Raw genomic sequence first — 22,041 nt, 5'->3', positions numbered from 1 at the left:
GCACTTTCTCCAGCTGCTGCAGCTCTCATCTTCCCTCTGAGAAGAGGCACCACCTCTTGGTGATGTGGCAGTTTCCCCTTCTTTTTGCTGGCTTGGACATGAAAGTCCCTGCCACCCCAAGGCTTCTTGATCCTCATTGGGTTATTAATTTTCCAGCACTCCCATTGCTTACTGGGGTTCTCAGTCCTCAAAGTTTTATCAGACCCAGCAGACAGGATCCCGCAGTGGTAGTAGTCCCTCCTGATGTTTATCATCACCAATATTACTGTTTTTCACCACAGATTATTTTTTCCTGATGAATGCTGACTAGTCTATTTCCCTTCTGCCACCTTGCTTAAGTCACATTTGCCCTCAGAGAAAAATGTGGCAGCATCATGAACAGGAATGGAAAGCTCTGTCATATGGAGAGACTAGGATGCAACATGATTATCATGTTAACCAACTCACTGCCCTTTGGATGCTTGGCCCACATCCAGCAAAGTGACATCAATACAGTGCTCTGGGCACACGCTGCAAGTCGTCAGATTCTACTGAAATGTCAAACAGCGTCCTGGATGCTGCAGGGATCTCAGGGGCTGATCAGCAAAGTGCTGCCTATCTCTGCGCCTGGCTGGATCCATGCTCCCTCAGCAACATGAGCAGCACACTGCACAGGGGCATCAGCGCTGCTCACCCATCCTCTTGGAAAGCCACTGAAATCATCATGTAATTCCTTGGGGGCAAGCAGGCCAAGGGATATCCTTCACAATTTTCCACAGCAAACATTAGATGCAATAAGCCAAAATATTAAATGGACATCTGGCCTCACCTTGCTAATAGAGAGCTTTTTCTTGTGGGACTTCTTTAAGACCTTCTACTGAAATGCAAGCATTTCAAGGAGCCTTGTGTGCTTTGGCTTGGGTAAATGAAGGATTGAATTTGCAGCTGTATAGACCACTGGAGCCTGAGCAGCCCTGGCTCCCAGCAGGAACCTGTACACTGATGAAGTTCTGGCACTCATCTGCTAGCCACCGGGACATGGCCCACCCATGGTGGGCAAAGGCACAGACTGAACCCCCTCTTCCAGCACTGGGCTGCCAGTTACACCCCTTTCCTGGTGCTGTCACATAGGAACTGGGCCAGAGCCTGATCCCAGGCATGGTGTGGCAAATCCAGAGTCGTGACTTGGCTTTCAGTGGCTTGCTCAGGCTTGGTAGCAGTACAGCCACAACCACAGTCTGCCCTTTTGGCAAATGAGGGTTCATTTCCTACCCAGTCTATCTTTTGTCTTCTCCCTAATGCATCAGTGAAGTTACAAAGCTGAATTTCCATGGCAACAGACTTGTGAGGTCAGAGAGAAAGTATTAGGCAGGATCAAGCATCTAAAGTGGAATTGGGAAAGAACAAAATTACTTAAAAAATTAACAGTCATAGCCGAGGGAATAACGAAAAGGAAAAAAAAAAAAGGTCAGATAATCTGCTCCTGGTGTAAAGACTCTCTTTGGTTTCTGACAAAGCCAGTGCTGGCAAAACCACCCTTTTGTACACGCAGAACCCCATTTTGTCTCTTTGCTTCCTTTGAAGTCAACAGCAACTCCAATGGGAGCAAGATATGGTCATCCCAGGAACTGCAGGGGAATTCCCAGCCATCAGGAAAATTTCCCAGTGCCTGCCTGTCCTTGCTTACTGAGAGCCCGTTGCATATTGTCACAAGCCTCTAGTGAAAGAACATTGTTACCTCCACAGATGGTGGGACACGGAGATTTTAAACATTTTTTTTCTAAACAGAGAACACACTGATGCCTTTTTCCTTTAATCATCTTCTCAAAGGTGTAGTGACCACAGCCAAAACCAGGCTCTTACCCTGTGACTGGGTGCTCCCACGGGACCAGCTGCCAGTGCCCCCAGCATCTGCACTGCATGCGCCGTGGAGGCAGCGGGGTTAGCAGGGTGAGTGCTGCGTGGCTCAAAGATGGATGGCATGACTTTAGCAAGATCAAGGGATTAGGGGAGTGAGGTGGGAATACAGATTTGCCCCAGTGATGCTGCCATCCCTTTGGGGTTGGACAAATTGTCACACATGAGATCGTGTTTTTGCAGAAAGGCTGGCAGTTTTCTCCTATTTTTAATAAGGTCTCCTGCTGTGCCTGTGACGCAGTTGCTGAGGCAAGCCCTGTGTGATGTGCCCACTGTTGCAACACAGCTGTCACAACGCTGGCGCTGATGGGCTGAACCCCTGTCGCAGTGCCTTGCCTTCCCTTTAAGCAACACCATATACTGCATGTCCACGTTTGCTACCACCTTCCCCTTCCAGGCGATGGTCTAGGACCTACAGTTCTTCAGAGAAATCCAATTAAGGATGTTGTGCGAGCCCCTCTTCAGATGAAAGCTGCTGATTCATTAAGCTACAGGCTTGCTGCCTACACCCAAGGAGCGAAGTACGCGTTCCCCTCCCGGCAATGCTCCCTCCCCTTCTTCCCGTGCGATCGGCACATGCTGCACATCAGAGGAGGCAAGAGGCTTTGGGGTGTCTAGGTTCCCCACAGGGGATTTTTCTCCCTTATTCAGGAAAAATAGAGGAGGCAGGCAGTATCAGACCCTGAAAACATTCTGGTGATGTTTGGAGGGGAGGCAGGCAGATATGAAGAGAAACCTCCAGCGCCTATCTGGGATTTATAATGTGCATGGGCCTTTGTGACTTAAATTACTGCTTTTTCCACTGCTTGATCTGAGAGCATATTTGAGTCGATCTGAATATCAAAGAAATTCAGAAAGTCAGTGGGGCAAGTAGGGCAGAGACTGACAGGAAAATAAGAAACCAGGGAGGCGGTATGGAGATGGTACTGCAGATAGACCAGATTAAAAGATGAAAAAAAGAGGTGACGTGCCTGGCCAGCAGGCAAAACTGCTCAACTTAAATATGCCTTTTTTCCCCCCACTTAATTTTCTCAAATAGACATTTTATGGTCTATTCATAGGCTACACATACCCTCTTTGAAAAAAAAGGTTTTCTGACGTGGGGTGACAGAAGAGCTATGATACAGCTTTGCACCAAAGTACTATGAAGTAATCCCTGCTGTAAGACCGTTCCTCTGAACCAAGTCTCCAGAACAAATCCAGAGCTTGACTTGGCTCCCAGGGATGCGCATTTAGTGCACTCAGCCAGATAAAAGCATAAACAAAACCTATTAGATGAAATTATGTTCTGCAGCCCTGAAAACTGAAGGGGAATGTATGTGTGGATGGTGGGACACAGCGTTACTGAAGTGCTCCAGCCTTTTCATTGTATGTGGCTGTTGGTGGCTCTAGGAGGTGGAACATATTCAGGTCCATAAAACAGAGCAGGAAGAGAGAGTACGTCCACAGCCCCTCTGCAGAAGCAACATATGGAAGAGCTAATCATGCCTGAAAGACTGGACCACCACTGCTTTTATTATTATTACCTTTTCCCAGCAAAATACTCCTTGCCCATAATGCCAGGAAAAGTCTAGGAGGTATTAAGAGAGAGCATGCCAGCTCCACCGCATGTTCCCCATCACTCTGACTCTACATAAATCCTTCACTGGGTCACAAAACCAAGTCACACACATGAGTAAGGACCATAGCCTGTGTTTAATACCCAGGGATTCATCACTAATGGATGACAGTGTTGCCACCAAGATGACTGTTTGGGAGCTGTATTACCAATGGCTTCAAGGGAGCAGGAGACGCTTGCAGCTATAAAATTTTATGCATGTTATGTGTCTGTGTGTATAAATACATATGTGCATGCATATATACATACGCACACACAAACCTATAATTAGTATTTTCACACTCATAGGTTCTTATACTGCCCCTATGATGTAATTAGCATTATTATTCTATTAATTAAAATTTTCTGCTGTCTTGAATTTAAAGATAGCACATATGGTGGTTTGCATTACTGGAGTATAAAATAATCAGTCTTTGTTTAACTCTGAGCTAAGATTCCTCTCGCTTTTCCCCATATGCTGTTTTGAGGGTTAGCTTTGCTGTGATTTCCTTCCCTCCCTTATTGATATTGAAATATTCTTATTTCTGATTCTTTTTTCATTGCTCCTATTGGTTTCACACATTTTCTTCACATGGTCATGGGTACTTACTGTTTTTATGATCTGCACATTTTCACCCATCTATAAACTGGCTCTCATACAAGTCAGTCAAAATTACGTTTTGATTTAAAAAAGACATAACAATGTCATTTTTTCCATCCAGCTTTCAGACCGGTTTTGCAATGAGCCAGTTAACGAAATCTTGACTTGTTTATCTGCAGTTTCCAGGCTGGATTATAGCTGCTTTTGGGGGGCCATTTTCTGCCTCTCGGTTTTGTTGAGAATCTACTCCAAACTTGGCAGCTACTGAAAAGTTGCGTGCTCTTCTCACAACTTGTCATCTTCCATCTTTATTCAGGCATTGCACTTGGCTACCTTTTGAGGCTTAAAATTAACATGTTATTATTGTTTCTGAAGACCCCTCAGACTTTGACTCCTACCTATTGGAGAAATTTCGATTTCTGTTTACGTACTTGCTCATAATTTGGGTTCTGTTTCCAATCTGTCACTTGCTAAACCATCTGTGCCATCTGGAATGTGCCTGGCCCCAATTTGGTGGAATTCTCTTCCTTATGAAATTCATGAGATTCAGCCTGCAGATGCTTTTACTGCTTCTCTGACAAATTTACTTAATTTGGCAGCTTTGAGGTTTGCATTTTTGTCAGTTTCTAGGACCGCATCTTGTTCTTGTTGTTATTCTATAGGTGGTGCGGTTATATGGAACATGGATATGTATGAAACACAAGAAACCTTCCACTTTCAACAGCTTTGACATACAAGTGAACACAAAGATTTGGGTACTCAAGATCCTTACGAGCCCTTTTTCCTCTAGTATTCCATAAAATCATGGACACTTGAGAGTGCAGGTGTAAAGGTAAATGAAATTCCCAGCTGTGCAGAAGGTCACCATCAGGTTTATATTCCAGATTAAGTGGTTCTGCAGATACAGCATCCAGGAAGAACTGGAATAGCTATCCTGGTTTCGGCTGGGATAGAGTTAATTTTCTTCCTAGTAGCAGGCATAGTGCTGTGGTTTGGATTTAGCAGGAGAAGAATGTTGATAACAGGCTGATGTTTTTAGTTGTTGCTGAGTACTGCTTATGCTAGTCAAGGACTTTTCAGCTTCCCATGCTCTGCCAGGTGCACAAGAAACTGGGAGGGGGCACAGCCAGAATAGTTGACCCAAACTGACCAAAGGGCTATTCCATACCATATGACGTCATGCTCAGTATATAAACTGGGGGGGGTTGGCCGGGGAGCAGCGATCGCTGCTCGGGAACTGTCTGGGTATCAGTCGGCGGGTGGTGAGCAATTGCATTGTGCATCACTTGCTTTGTATATTGTTATTATTATTATTATCATTATTATATTATTATCATTACTATTTTACTTCAATTATTGAGCTGTTCTTATCTCAACCCAGGAGTGTTTCTCACTCTTACTCCTCCAATTCTCTTCCCCATCCCATCGGGGTATGGGGAGTGAGCGAGCGGCTGCGTGGTGCTTAGTTGCTGGCTGGGGCTAAACCACGACAATGACCAAGACACAGGCTCAAATATACCGCTGAGGTGAAACTATGCCTTAACCATCAGTAGATAAACCCTTCTATCTGTGAGAATCTTTAGCTCCTGAGCAACAAAACCATACTGGAGATCTCCTGAGGATCTGATTTTGATGCTTTCCAAACCAACTAGGTGGGCCCAGTAGGCTCATGAAGGCTGATGAAACTGGCCAAACTTTTAATGGATTATCTGGATGACCCATTACTAATCAAAACATGCTGAACCAATCATGGGTCAAACAGAGGTAAACAGGGTATGTGTGCTTCTAAATTTGGCATTATAAAGGCTACTCACTTCTCAATGCCCAGGATAAAAAACCTTACAGGAAAATTTTCCTACTTTTTAATTTGCTGACTCATCCCTTTTCTGGACCAAATTCAGCTCCTAGGAACTAATGTTTTGATGTACAGTGATGGAAAAATTTGGTCCAAAGAGCACAGTTCTAACAAAATAGCCAAAATCAGAAATGTATTAGATTTCATGTGAAAGAAAAATGAACTTTTCCATAAGTTTTTCCCCATCCCCTGTCAATCTGTGGGTTCCTAGAGAGAGATCATAAAATGTGAACATGTAAAGTTAAGTATGTTAACATGCATTCTAGCACCTTACAAAAGTGATCTGATTTCCAGGGGGGTAATCCCACCCAGTTGAAGTGATTTGGAGAAAATACAAAAAACCAGGTAATAAAGAAACTCCTGAAGCCAGATGGTACGTAAGTCCATCCTGCTGTGCTTACCTGTTTTTCTCTGTGACTCCCCATAGCTGCCACAAGCTCAATCCACTTCATATCATGGCATTAAACAAAAGTTCTGATGGCTGGCATTTAGTCTGCTAGGTTGCCATCAGAAAATGTTCGAAGTGAGCAGGTGGTAAGGGAGAAACCCTACCAAACCAGGTTGTTTTCTACATTGAGAACGAGAGAGGACACCATTTACAACAACCTCCACTGAATCATTTCCATACAGTTATCAACATTGCCAGGTGTTTTGTGTGCTACAGTAGGACCACAGCAAATAGGGGAGGGGAAAATAAACAGGCTTTGCTGCTTATGTTTTCTTCCTCAGTGCAGAGAGTCATGGAGCTGTATTTTGCATTATTAACAGCAACCCAACTGCCACAGCTTGAAGCTCCCGCTAAGATCGGATGATGAACCTGACACCAATTTGTGGAGTTGCACTGTATCTCCACATCCTAACTTTATTGCCCCCTCCAGACATAACATTAGCTGTTATTGTGATTACAGTTGTGTTTAGTAATAATAAAACACACAAAGAAGCCATATAAGGTTAAAAGGTGCTATCTGAATTTGTATTTGTTAATGTCATTAGCATAAAAGGCTCCTTTGGAAGACCCAAGTCGCTGTGGTCTGGATTGATGCTAATGGGCAGCATCTCAGCAGGAAGATGATACGTGCTTCATCACGATGCTGGAAGGAGTTTGTCTGCTAGCCAAAGTCTCTCTCCTACTGTTTATAAAGCAGTATCTCACTGAACTACCCCCCTTTTTACAGTTCATTACCATGCAGTCTTTTAAAGGGGTTGGCTGCCGTTCAATTTCATGGCTTCAGAGTTGCAGAAAAGCGCCTTTCAGGGTATCTAACCTTCCCTCCAATCCCATGGCTACTCAGTGCGCTAGGTAATATTTCACTGGGTGTCTTGCTCAGAAATGCCCTCAGAAATGCTCCTGTGATAATCCCAAGTGAACAGAAAATCCATCGATCCCGTGTACTGCAAGTAATTAGAACTAGGGCTGCATATCATTTCCACAAAGTTGTACAGGTCAGGATTTTAAACATGAAATGGTTTTCAGTGGATTCAGCACTCGCCCTCTGAATAATGCAGCCTTATAAATTGAAAGTGCCTTTAAAAGATTACATTTTTATTCTTTATTGTCCTCCATTAGTGCTGCCATAATTTAAAAACAAAGCTGGTATTTGTCCTTTTCATAGGATACTAGGATTGTGGTGAAAGGTATCATCACATTGTATGTGTCATAACTTTTTAATTCTCCAGACAATTTTTATGATTCTCTTCAAATAACGGATCTCCCTTGTGTACTCATATTTTCACTTTTGATTGTAGGCAATTAATTTTTATTACCATAAAAAAGCCTTCTGAAACTCTTTTATGATGAGCTTGTTTTATTTACCCAGTCATTACCCTGTGATGAAAGCGGCACCTCTAACAGCTCAGTCAAAAACCTTCTACTGGCAACACATATAGATCTGCTGCAAGGGGTTAATCTTTTATTAGATTACAGTTACTGTAAAAACTGGCATTCAATTGTTTAATAGGTTTGCTTAATTCCGGTCTTCTACACTCTAAAAAATAGCTAGCGGTAGATGCTAAAAAAGGTCTTCAGGCTTTACTGAAGTCACACGGTTTCCTTTGCATGAACTGGTTATTACTTATAGGCTTTTTATAAATAAAAAATCCTTTTATTTCCTTTCCAGCCAATGCCGTCAACATTTTAATAAAATGTTTAGGAGTTACTGAGAGACACAAACTATTTCTTGAATGAATTGCAAACATCAATTTATACAGATGCCTATGTACATGCCTTCCACAAACTTGTGCTGGCACCAGCACTTTCATCCACATCTCTGGCAGGAAGGAATTTATTTGAATTCAGAAGATGGTTTTGAAAGAAAAGAAGATGCACAACCTTTTGGGGTACCACTCAGCTGCAGATAAAGACTATTCTGACCTCTGGAAGGGCTGATGAGAACCATATATAATCTGACTGACTTGTCTCAGCATTAAAACACCTAATACAATTAGTTCTGTCCTTACCAGATGGAAATTTTGTTTCTGAGCACACATTTCATTTGACAATGCATGTTGTTTGTGGGTGGACTCCATTCCGGGGTTCAAGCTCTCAGCACCAGGTGGGACTGAGAGTGGCTGAACCAAAAATCTTTGCTGGAGCCTGCCAGGAGTGTACATATAGAAGTGTATGTTTTTGTGACTTTCGTAGTTGCTGCAATATTTTTGCTTACTGACTGAATACAAATTTTATTTAACAGCTTAATGTACTGCAGGAGGAACCCAAAATGACACTAGCCTTATAACTGTGGAAGACACACTAAAGAAAACTCAGGGAAACAGATTATAATTTCATATAATGGAATATGCTAAGGAGTGAAAAAAATGCTGATTCCTGAGGACTTCACCATTTTTCTTTTCAAGCCTCTTGCTAATGCACTTACAAATGCATAAATTGTTCTAATGCTCTTTAGGTCATAACAAGTAAATTGGCAGGGTAAGAACTGTTTTTCCTTGTCAAGTTGGGCACCCTACCTAGTTACAGAAATGAAGACAGTCTGCTTCCTTCTCACCATGCCATCATGATCAAAGGAACAGGATGCAAAATTTTTCCCCGCTGGAACGTACTGCTATTCAAAGCCCTTTGTAGGCACCTCACAGCAAAACACAAGTGTCTGGTACGAGATGAAAAGAGAGCACATGTATTTATTTATTCAGGATGGCATTTCGCAGCCCCCAAAGACATGTATGTATGTATGCATGCATGCATGTATGTCTGTATATGGGGATCGCTAAGGAGGAGAGCGCTGTCTAGGGGGCTCTCTCTTTCCCCTGGGCAAAACCTCAGCCTTGAAGAGGACTCGTAGGCTGCTGCTGGCTTCTGTCGGGGCTCTGCCATCCCTTCCTCTGTTACCAGGCAACATTATCAGCGATGCTGCACATGTGCACTGGACATTAATTACCACTTTCTGCTCACTGTTTATATTTTCATTATGCATTTTCCTTTAGAAACACGAGGCATTCTTGAGTGAATAAGATTTTTGTTGAAAGGATTTCTATACCCATAAGCTAACTAGCCCCATGGGTAAAATGTGCCCCAGTGCAGGGCAGGCAGAAGACCCCTGCACTCCTGCTCAGCTCCAGCCATGCTGGATGTGGCTGGGAACGGCTGTGCTGCCACCACCTGCAACCCAGGGCTTCCCAGCATAGCACCTGGCTCTCCTGGCTTCCACCCACTACAGCAGGTATTTATTATGTTGGGGAATTAAACCCTCAATCCCCCAAATAAGAGTTGCATTGGGATCAGTGGAAATTTTACCAGAGCTGAGGATTTCAGCATGTGAATGTGTTACTATCCAGATAGTTAAGGTGTGACTTTGTCTGGTTTTGTAAAAACAGATATCAAGAATTGGACATGTGAAAAGGCAGGCAGTAGTTATAATTTAGTGCATGTCAGGGCGAGTGCATGGTGATCTATTCCCCCGTGCAGGAGGGACAGGCACTTGAGGAACAGGAATGACATCTATACAGCAATACTTCATTCCTTCAGTCTGATATATGAAAAGGCTGTTATTCAAACCAGAGATGGAGTCAGGAGACATTGGGGCTTGGGTTGAGTGTGTAGTGCCCCCCACTACACAAGACAAAGCCATGGCACTGGCCATTCCCTCTCATCCTACCCGGAGACCTCATTTCTCAGCTCCTGTTTCGAGGCCTGTTTTCTACCAGCTTTAATTACACACTGCTGTTTAAGGGAGAAGCAATGAGCCACACATGACTGAAAAACCCGTTGGTGCGGGTGGGCCGCGCTGCGCTTGGCACATGGGGGATAGCAGCACTGAGCTAACCCTGCCAGGGGCAGGCACCGGCGGTGGGGCTGCAGGCAGGAGCATGGGGCATTGCCACCGCCCTGCCTCCTCCGCTGGCCTGCACAAGCGTACGTGCTGAATAGAAATTCTGTACAAAAAGAGACTACGGTCTGTGAAATAAAATGCGGGGAATAAAAGGAAGCAAACTTGCCAGGCACATCCACCGACCCCTCTTCTGGCTACGGTTACCTCCATTTCCAAGCATCAATGGCAGAAACGTCACAGCATTCTGATTTTGAACAGGCTGCTACTACCTGTCCTCTAAAAACTCACTCCCCAACCTTCACAGTGTTTTAGATTGAAGTGCCCCAAATCATTAGTCCCATTTAAAAAGCAGGCAAGGTTTTACTGTAGGAGACTGTCTCACCATCATAAGCAGCATCCCTTTTTTGCTTCAGAAACACTCTTTCATCATTCCCCCATGCTAGTGTAGTCTCTGCAACTGCACGCAGCCTGTGCTTTCTCTAGCCGCACATATAATAGATGTGAAAATGTTTGAGAAGGCACAGACATGATTTCAGAAAGGGAGAATTATCTATCTGTCATTACCCTGCCTCTGGTTTCACTGCAATGATACGATACTTTCAGTCTTACAAGAACCTCAAGAAAGAATTTAGGGTATATGGCTCTTCTAATCCTCATAAATCTGGAATTACCCCAATTACCAAGAAGAGATATCATTAAAAAGGAATGACGGTGCAACCACCTTCTCAACGTCACTGTCACTACACTGACAATTTAATTAAAACTGCTGTGCATTTAGTTGTAATTAGTTTGTATGTATAAGGAAGATACAGATTTTTTTAAATTCTCAGACCATGCTCATCAAAATGTACCTCAGCGCTGCTGCCTAGGGATTACATCAATTAACAGATTTTATCATACTTGAAGATACGTGAATATCTCAGAAGAAAATCCTCATCTTCATATGGGATCTTCATGACAGCATATAAATGGAGTTGACCAGAAGTAATCATCTTTACTGCAAAAACCATGACCCCGAGTGTATGAACGTCATGTTCATTATATAATACTCCACATTCTTTGTCCTGTGCTTTGCTGCCTGACATAGAAAATGAAGAGGGATGTGAGGGAATCAGAAGGTAAACAAAGAAAAGACTGATTTTAAATTTATTGTACCATTTTTTGTGGGCAGAAGTCTACTCTGACTCTGGTCTTGCATGCTCAGGTGTAAATCTGGAGCAACTGCCTTGGTGCCTGTAGAGTTAGGGGAGTCAGGTGCTTACCCATTGAAAGCTGATGATACTCTCCTTCCCAGATTGAAAACTTGGGGAACTGTTTCAGTGATTCCTGCCATGTTTTGTGACTTTCTTCAAACACGGAAGCAGCCCCACTGAAAATGTCTGCTCCTCTTTTTAATGAAAATATGTTTCTAACCCATGTGAGCCTTTAATGCTTCAATATCAAAAGGCAACTAAATGAAACCTGAACGCATTTTCTAATTTCATATTATTTAATCCGATCTCAGGATTTCTTGGAGCCTAACTAATGATTTTCAAGCACTTAGGACTGCAAAGACTCCAGCTGGGGATCTGATATCCACTTATTTTATTTACTAAATTACTTTATATAACAACTGCTCGCCTTTTCACACGTCTGATCCTTGACATCTGGTTTTATAAAAGCAGAGCCCAAACCTGTTCCAGTGGGAAGGCTGTGGCACTCACTTCAGTCAGACCCTCTGCTAGTACTTTTTCGATCCGGACATGGAGCTCTGACAATATCCTGCCTTCACAAAGCAGAACTTAAGACAACTGTAAGACACATTTGGCCCAGGGATGCAAAAGATGCTGACATAGTAAAGCAAAGGCCAAGCAGTGAAAAGCCATCTCTGAAGTCAAGGAGGTTGAAGCACACTGGAGGGGGCAAAGGTTGCCTTTGACCTCCTGTTCTTTCTGGCATGCTGGTCTTTCCAGAAAGATGAAATTCAAATATTACCTCTGCCTGTTTTCCTGGTATGCACCTGATTTGCAGTCCTTAGCAGGCAGAGGGAAGCAGGAGAGTAAGGCAGATTGAGTAGTTTGCATGCAATTAGTGGAAAGAAACAGGCGGCGCTTTCAGTGTCAGCAAGTTGTATCTGTTGGAGCAAAACCCAGCTCTCATGAACTACTGACATGACATCTAGAAAAGAAAACATGCACCTTAAGACCTGGATGTTGTGCAAAAAAGCCAGTGCTGGGTGGAAGAGCAGGGGATCCAGGAAGGAAAGCCGACCAGGAGGTTAAGCTGTCTTGCCAGCGTAACAGGCTGGGAAGAACGTGGCCTGCAGCATACTTTGCCGTTGCTCTCAAAATCGGTAGCCTGTGCTCTAATGCTCATTTCTCTGTGTGTGGAGCATGGCTGGGGTGTCCTGGCCACAACCCTGAGCTGATGGATGCTGGTCCCTTAGAGCTATAGGACTACTACAGCTGCCTCTATTAGTAAAGGCAAACCAAAGATAAGGTGGTCTTGGCACCCCTTTCCTGCAGGATGGCGGCATCCAAGAAGGCCAGCTGCAGGCTAGACCCATGCCTGTAGGTTGCCAAACACCTTAGTCAATGGTGAGGAACTACAGCTGAAGTTTGTTGAAGAGGAAGCATCGGGGAAGAGGGAAGGTTTGCCGCAAAAAACAATCATTTGGGAGACTGGTTGTCTGTTTTGCTTTGTTTCCATATGGAATTCTGATCAAAATATGTGCTTTTCTGCTACTGCTGCTGTATTTCAGACATTTTTTTTCTTTTTGGGAGCAGCGCGTGTTGTCTCCCAACTGCACTGTTTATGTTCTCCTCAGCTTGCATACCAGCTGCATGGCAACACGCTGCAGGTTGCCAATAAACACAACTGGAAGCCAATGAGACAAGAGCATCTTTGAAGATTCAGGCACAGTGTTCTCCTTGGGATGCCATGCCATGACAGATCAAAAGCTCTCTGTATATCCAGACACTGGCGATGACACTCCATGCAACGCAAATGCTAGATTAGTATGGTCACCTCCTGATGCAGGAACCTCAATGTTGCTTAGCTTTTAGAGCCAGATAAAGAGCACAGTCAGGATCATTTGACTTATATACCCTCTCAAAGCATCATTCCTAAGGAGAGCTTCCAAAATCATTTAGGTTTTTGTTTAAACGCTCTCTGGTTTGTTTGACTGCATGTATCATCTGTAAGGTCACCCATTCATCTCACGCACATAACTGGATCTCCATGTCAAACATTTCCCTTCCCAGTTCTCCCTCTGTTCCCCAAGCAATCAAGCGAAGCCCCAAGAAAACTGATGGTGTTAGATGCAAGTTGGATTTGATCTCAGATCTTACTGTGCTGGATATCAACACTGACCTGTTGCAGAGTGGTGACTGTGCTTATTATATTCATTCCTGCTTAGGAAAGTAAATAAATAAATAAAGAAATAAGCAAACAAATGTCTCCCCTCAGAATAGACCTCAGCACCCCAAAACAATTATGGATTAATCATAAACTGGTTCTGCATGTAGGACAATTAAATGTTCACTGGAAAGACAATTACTGTTCTCTAAGCCTCATGCATCTTACTAGCACCACAAACAAGGTTATCAGATATGGTGAAGACATGTTGTTCTGCCAAAGGCCTCCAGCGGCTGTTAATATACCTGGCTGTGGAAAGCCTGTGCAAAGCCATGATCGCCATGGGATGGGACTTCCCATGACGGCATTGGGATTGGACCTGCTTCATGAAAACGAGATGATCTTAAAATTAAGTTATGCTGCGATGATTGCAGTCAGTGGCATAAAGCCAACAAGCCTTCACCAGGACATGCCTGCTTTGCGGGGAGGGCTGGAGAAATCTTTGGCCTGCAAAAAGACAGTCAACTGCCCAGAACAGCTGGAGTGCCCGGAGCAGCCTGCAGAAGACAGCAGTGGCATCCACACTGGCAGGACCTCGCTCTGTGCTGGACTTAATCCTGAACTTCCTGATCAGAGGAACTCCCGGTCAGAAGTTGGTAAATATTTCATGAAATAAATGGGGGACTGGCTTTGAATTGTCTTTGCATAAAATATTTTGGGGTTTTTTTTTCCATTTAAAAAGGAAAAAAGCAACTAGATTTTGGGGATCTTCAAACATCAAAACAAAAAACAATTTAGTTTTGACTTTCTTGAAGACAAACGTCCTGCAGATTTCCCCCTTTTTTCAAAAATTGGAATGTCTTTAATGTTTTCAGTTTTAGCGCGATTAGTAGAGATTACTACCTATTGAATCAACATTTCAAATGAAAAATATGTTCAAAACCCCCATTGTTATGAAAGAAAACTATCTGAAAAATAGACCTTTGCTCCAAAAAGAGTAGATTCTGTCTGGACTCTCTGCCATCCCATGCTTGGGGAGAGTGAGAAACACTGCTGCAGTTTTCGGATTAGGAACCAAGACATGACATAGCATGACGTAGAGACATGAGCTCTCAAAATGCACAAGATTAGCATTGGAACCCCATACAGATATATTTGCTTGACTCCCAGAAGAGGTCATGAGCCACCTGGCTGTTTCTTCTCTAGAAGGAGGAGAAGGGAACTCAAAACAAGACAGCACAACTGCAGGCATTCAGACTAATTTGGGTCGCAGCACAACTGCATCTCTGAGCTGAGGAGTTCTACTTTTGCTATGTTTCTTCCAAATTTCACTAACATTGCCCAACCTTAAGAGGCAAAGTTCTTTGCTTTCTTTCACCCTAAGTAATCCCAAATCAGTCAATGGGATAGCATGAGAGGTGAAACCATGATCATGGTCACCATTGCAAATCAAACCCAGTAATGGCAATGAGCAACTAAACAGGTCACCCTTTAATATTTCCTCTAGCTCAGTGTAAGCTCCTTAGACATCACCCCTTCTCCCTCCGGTAATGCCCCTGCCTACATTTTTGCCCTTTCCCAGTATCTCCTTGCTACAGACTGGTGGGTCTGGGGATAACGTAAGGCACACAGCAGATCTATTTCAGCTAAACCAAGACTCTTGGCAATACAAGCTTTTTTCATGTAAAACATTTTTTCTCTTTCCTGCACTAATTCCTCAGGGTTGTGGAAGAGCGGTGCTCAGCGTGGTTGGTTAATTTTTATTAATGTGATCTCTCCCTCTCCCTTTATTGGTTACATATGGGCGTAAAGTTGATTAGCCAAGGGAAAAGTAAAGTTACACATCATTTGTCTTCTCTTACATTTCCATTGATCAATCCATTCAACATTATCCATTTCCCATTAATTTTCTATTTGCAGCACACCTTTTTTTTAGAGCCATAGTTAGCAAATTGATTTGCTGTTCTTAATCAGCAGTTTCCATTTACAGCCTGGGAAGTGGGATTAACACAGCATACTTGTCATTTTGTCTCTGTCAGTGATACCTCACACTAAATAATTTTTATGTTTGGTACGTTTTGCTGATCGAGTTTGCCTTCTGGAAGAAAAACAAGCTATATGAAAGCGCAGCCTACTCATTGGGCTCTGGGCCAAGTCTCTAGTGTAGGCACAGATTATAGGTCTTTCCAGTAACATTGACAGGGTGCGTAAAAGTCGAAGGAAGCCAAAATATCTCTGTTCAAAGTCACAATGCAGTGGTGAGAACAACATTGCCTCCTACATTTACACTGCCTTCAACCCTCACCCACCTATCAGATTTTAAATGCAATGAAACCCGATCAGAGACTCTGGTTATCTCATGTTATTGCTCTGAAAAGGCATCATGAAGGCATGATGGGGTTTTTTTCAAAGCATCACAGAAGAGTGAATGAATTAGGAGATAATCTGTTAATTCATCAGATTGTTCAGGCATAATGCACACAAATGATAGAGTAAGAAACATTGCTGTTTTTCTATTAATGGTTTCACATAATGCTTCCTTCCCTCCTGAGAGTTGATTAAAATGTAATTTAAATTGCTCCTGTCTTAGAGCTTCATTGTCTATTAACTTGAACTGAGCCGGAGGCTCCCTATTGAGAGGATGTTTAACAGCAGAACATTAACTGATCTCCTCACTTTTATTTCATTGCAGAAAAATTCTCCATCTTTCTCAGGTGATCTTGTTCATTATGGAAAGATGATGAACACCGGTGATAGCATCCAAAAGAGATGAGCCAGTCAGTAACTGATCAGCATTTTTTTTTTTTTCCTATTCAGCAAAAAACACCACCAGCTCCTGTTACCATCTTTTTCAGTGGACCAAAAATGCAATACAACAGAATATGATCTATTGCTGTTGTTGCAATTCTTTTGCCTAAATTAAATAAATCTCAGTTGACATATATTAACTTCAAACAGGAATAAGCCTTATTACAACACATCATTGCAAAAAAATGAGTCAGAACTTTCTGGCTCACTACATACTGTTTAATCAATGGAAACTGTTTCTAAAAAATGCATTGTGTTAAAATAATTGATTTGGAAGGGAGAACTATTTGCCATATACTCTGATTTATGTTTAAAGACTTTTTTTTTCCCCCTACTGAAAATAAGAATGATTTGGCAACTAAAACCATTCCTCAAGCAGACTGAGTGAAAGTAATGCTTTTACTTTCTTCATTACCTCAGTGAAAACCCCCCATCCAAGAGACAAAAATTGTTACATTGAGCTCTCTTACTATACACTAATTCAACATCAAAGTCAATCATAACACTGCAATAGAAAACGCAAACAGAACTCCATAACATAAATCAGTGAGGTTTGTTATCTGTCCATTTCTCTTTACTCCTTGATTCTGGTACAAAGCCAGAAATTTTTCTCAGTCTTTCATGCTTGGTCCTAGCATAGTGTATTTCCACAGAAACTTGGCACTGTAAGTCAACTTAAAGGAGTAATTCCGTAACCACTTTCTACCACACAGCACTGATGCTGATCTCCAAGTCTAACATTTCTGATTTTGCTCAGTATTAGAGTGCTCCGTAGAACAGCCATACAAAATCTCATCTCACTTCTCTCCCCTTTACACTGTTAGCACTTTTTCACTTGCATGACAACTAGGCAGCATGAAAAATTTTAAATGTTTCTTTCAAAAACGCTGTGAAATTTTACCATCTCAGAGAAACATGAATCTTAAATTGCAAATCTGATTTAGGGACTTGTACTTACTAAGTTTCTTGGAAAACAGCACACAAACATTGAATAAAGCTATGCCTATACTAGTTAACTAAGTAAGACTCAGGAAGATCCCCAGGTTCTGGGTTGCAGTTGTCCGTATTATCCAAAAGCAAAAGGGTTCCCAGGCGTAGGACTGGCACTGCTCCAGCAGCGTTACCAAACTGCTGCCGAGCACAGTGGGGACCCAACCACCCTCTTCTGCAGGCTGGGAGAGTTTCCCAGCCTAGAGATGTCAGTAAACCTCAGCAGCCCACTGCTTCATGCCAGTTGGCATCAGCTCTCAGGATTGTTCTCAGGCAGGCCTAATTTACTAGTGTAGATACTAGCATAAATAGTTTGAAGTACTCATGAGAGATGTGGAATAAGATTAAGACCAGCTGCAACCACTTCCAGAGGTGCAGTGTTAAACACATGCTGAGTGGGAGCAAGGCTGGAGAAAACAGGACCTGCCTGAGAGATCCATTTCACATATATTTACACAACTTGAGAATATGCAAAATACTGTGCTTGTTTATTTATATCACAAAAAAATAACTGTGAACTGGACACTCTGTGTCATGAGGTACTTAAACATGGTATCAGTGGAGAGTATTTTAGGGTAGCAGTTTTGCTGTATACTCAAAACGCATTTGCTGATTACGAAGGGATGCTATATTCCCAACAGCATAATTGGATGCATACAAAAAATTTTTTTTGAGAAGTCACGACTGAGCTGTAAGCCATTATGTATGAAAGAAAGCTTACAGAAGCAAAGATGGGAGAGGTAATCACACAGCCACAAGCACTGAAACAAATCTGTATAAGGGTAGAGTCTTGTTCATGGTTGACAGAGCTAGTAGAAATCTGTTAAGTAGATTAAGTAGAAATATGCAGTCAGACAAAGATAAATTATCTCATTTGGCATAGTATTAAATCTAAATTGTGGTTCAAAACATAGAATGATGAAAAAATCATAATCGCTGCAAGGGAAGTTGAAAGAACTCAGCATTTCACCACAATGAAAGGAAATATTTTTCCTGCTCCTTCAAGACCCATTATGTAGCATTTCTATTTTAATCTCCGAATTTGAAACCATTTGCTTTGAACCTCTGTATTCTACACTCAAAGCAGGATTTTATTCAATTATTTCAAGCATTTACCAAGTTAGCCTAGCTGCATTTCCTATCACAGGCAAAAGCATTTGAAGAATGGTATCAAGAGGGATTTTGGAAATTCCATGATTTGGTTCTTCTGACCAGGTCTTCTGAAGTAATTACACCTGACAACAGGGGACTTGAAATCTGATGACGCATGAAAACTGAGAAGTAAGCAAATTAAAATAAAAGTAACATGAGCTAAATGGATAAGTTTTTCTCACTTGCTGGTAATTATGATTTTAACATAGGCAGGATGACTTTTGAATTAGGTATCCAGTGTCAGTAAGAGCTGCACATTCATTCATTAAGTCTCTTCCCAGCTCAGTTCCGAAGGAAAAATTCTGATCTTCATTTTGCCTTGTGCATATATGTGTAGCAAATCTTACAGCAGCAGTGTTTTTGCTATGGAATGATAATGGGTTTGGTGTAGCCATGAAGCTTGACTGTGACTGGTTTGGAGTCACCTATCTCACCCAGAAATGCTGGCTAAGAGTGGAGATCATGCACAACCCAATCCGGCTCAGAGCACTAGAGGACTCTAGAAGCAAGCGCCAACATCCACATTAGCAAATAGTGTGGTGCAAGAGGTGGGGAGCTCTAGAGTGGAGCAGGAGGTGCTGAGGACCCAAAGTCTACACTGTATGTGTTTCAGGGGGCTACTTCTGATTAGCTCTAGCATCCATCAGCAGCTGGGATCCATCAGTGTGCTCCCAGTGTGCAGACTCCAGCCTAGTTTCATCCACAGGAATCAAATTGGTGCACACTGAGAAAGCTCCCTGATGTGAACCAAAGTAAGTGGGGACAGGCAGAAGATTCAGTTCAAAAGTACCTTCCTAATCTGAACTAAAATGCTGACGTGGGTGAGACTGATGGTCTAAATGAGAGCCAGTCACTGAAATCCAGAGTGCTCTTTGGCAGAGTAACAGGACACAAATTAAATACAGTACTTTGACACCACATTAAGGGCAGCCACTTATGGTACCCAAGAAATCAAGAAACCGATGATACTACTTGTCTGCAGTTGGAAGACTTTATAGGCAAGTTAATAGACAAAGGAAAAGATACTGAGTCAGATGTGAAAACTGTCATAGAAACTACCAGCTTTGTGTTCTGTCTGGGAAGGTGCCAGCAGTAAAACACTTTAATATCTGACATCTTCCCATCTAAACATCTCAGCAGAATTGGTGCCTCTTCATGTACAAGATATGGGATGAAAAACTACCTGAAAGCAGATGGCATTCATACTTAATGTTTATACATTGCTGTATGCACAAATTTCAAACTGCTTTGCATAGTTTTAGGCATGCAGCTCTCACTGAGTTCAAATGAGTTGCACATGACTGAACCACCATGAGCTGCTTAAAAAATATCCCCCCTGGGTCTTAAAAGAAAACTCATTGTTTAAGTGTTGATTATTACTTTTTCTCCACTGAGATTAATTAAGGTCTTTAAGGAGCACAAGGGAAAAGAAAAAAGAGGACTTGCTCATCAGATTAATTTTTCCATGTATGTGTGGCTAATTTTCAGTTGTGGCTGAGATACACTGAGAAGTCAGCATGCACACGTGCAGGCTCACGTCTGATCATGGACCTTAAGTAATTGATCCAGGTAATAATGCTGGTTAGCTGAGAGAGAAATTTCAGTTGAGAAATGATCAAGACTTTCATAATGAGGGACACAGTCACTTGCATGAAAACCGCTAGAAATCAGCGTTAGGCAGCCAGACACTAAAAAACACTTCAAAAGTTGAACATGTTTATGCTTTAACAGAAATACATTCAGGGAGCTTCAAACTATCTCTTGTTATCTGTAGATCTGCTTCCTCTGCAGGATGAAGTCCACTGAATAAACCAAAATGAAACAACAAAAATAGTTCTTCCTTTACTGCAGCATAAATGGAGGCAGATCCGAATTACGGTATTCCTCTAGCCATAACAACCACGTTGGTTTAGTCCATCCGAGGTTCTGCTTATAGAATAGTGCTCCAGGACTGTAAATCAGTGCCAGAAAAACACAATTTAAGCAAAACTGCAGGTTAGAAATCAGGATCTAACTAACCCTTTTTACTCCCGTGGGGCTGATTTGCATGAGACTGATTTAAAATGCAGAATTATACATGAACTGCATGAGCAGTTTAAAGGTTTATAAAATATCCTAACGCTCTCCGTACCCAGACAGCTAATTTAGATTTCTGCTGTGGATTAACTCACAAGCAGTCTAAACTCATCCTTCCATTAACCCATCTTGATTAGCAAGATCCTGACCGCTGTACGAAGGGCAAGCTCCATCTCAGATGCACTCATTTGGATTCGGAGGCTAAAGTGCCCCGATTACTGTTCTCTTTTGTGACCGAGAGTCATTTTAAATGGCTTCACTAATCTGATGTATGGGTTAGATGGGGAGGAAAACCTTCAGTTGCATCAGCTTAAGAACTAACCATCATGATCTACGTTAATTGACATGGTACACACTCTCACAGAAGCCAAGTCATGGTCCTAGACAGACTGTGAAGGGCTAGATCTCCTCCCCCTGCCTTAGATGCAAATGATTGTGACATGGGATAGTGAAGCAAGGAGAAAGCCTTCCAAGTACCCAATGAAGGGGAGACAAAACAATAAAATCCTATCGAAACGTAATGCCTTCTTACAGGGGCATTCAATTAATCAGTTCCTGTGCACCTGAGGTAATGTTAAATATTGTCCCAGTAGGGTATCCAGTAATTTGTTGAGTAATAATCACAGCTCCCAAACAGAACACAGCAGGAATACTGGTTATCCATCAGTGTGCTACTGTTTGTACATGACCATAGGATAAATTGTCTTGGGCAGAGGAGAAAATACTCGGGGACAAAAGCATCAAAGCTTGCTCTGGTGCTTTGATACTAACCCCAAGATCTACAGCAGAGCTACCTTCACCCATACAAAAAAACATGATGTATCAATAAACTTCAGAATATTTTGATATGGGCTTGACCAGGACACAGTGCTAAATGGATCATTATTTGGAGCTTACATTGCCATTGCATCTGATGATATAGCATGGTCTACATGAAGAGCATACAGTTGGCAGCTATTAACAACTGGTGAAGCCGAGATCGATATTCAGAAGTGCTCCAAATTGTTGACACAATCAAAACTGACAACAGTCACCACAAATAACAAACAAAAACTTGTTGTAATTTTGCTATGAAGAACTGTTCGGAGTTTTTTTGAAAGAAGCCAAGGTGATGCTGAGTGATGAATGGTATACCCATCCCTATGGCAGACCTTCCAGCTTGCTGTTGAGAATTACAGTGGGCAGGGAACTGTGCATTACTGCTGCCTGAGAGCTCTCCACTGTGGAGGTCAGGAGAGAACCTCCTTCTGCAGAGGTGACAAACAGGTATCCTTCACAAAACACTGATATGAGAAACATCTTGAAGAATCAGGCAGATTGGGATTCTAGACAACTGGTCTTCTGTTTAGTTTGATTTTTGTGCACATCTGTGCTGCTCAACAGTTCTGTCAAGGGATTTGGCTGCTCTGAGATGGTTACCTTCTTGTAAGTCAAAGTCTGATTTTCA

This window comes from Pelecanus crispus, chromosome 2, assembly GCF_030463565.1.
Source record: "Pelecanus crispus isolate bPelCri1 chromosome 2, bPelCri1.pri, whole genome shotgun sequence".
Classification (NCBI taxonomy): Eukaryota; Metazoa; Chordata; class Aves; order Pelecaniformes; family Pelecanidae; genus Pelecanus; species Pelecanus crispus.
The sequence above is the reverse complement of the archived record's forward strand: the minus strand, read 5'-3'. Positions refer to the sequence as shown.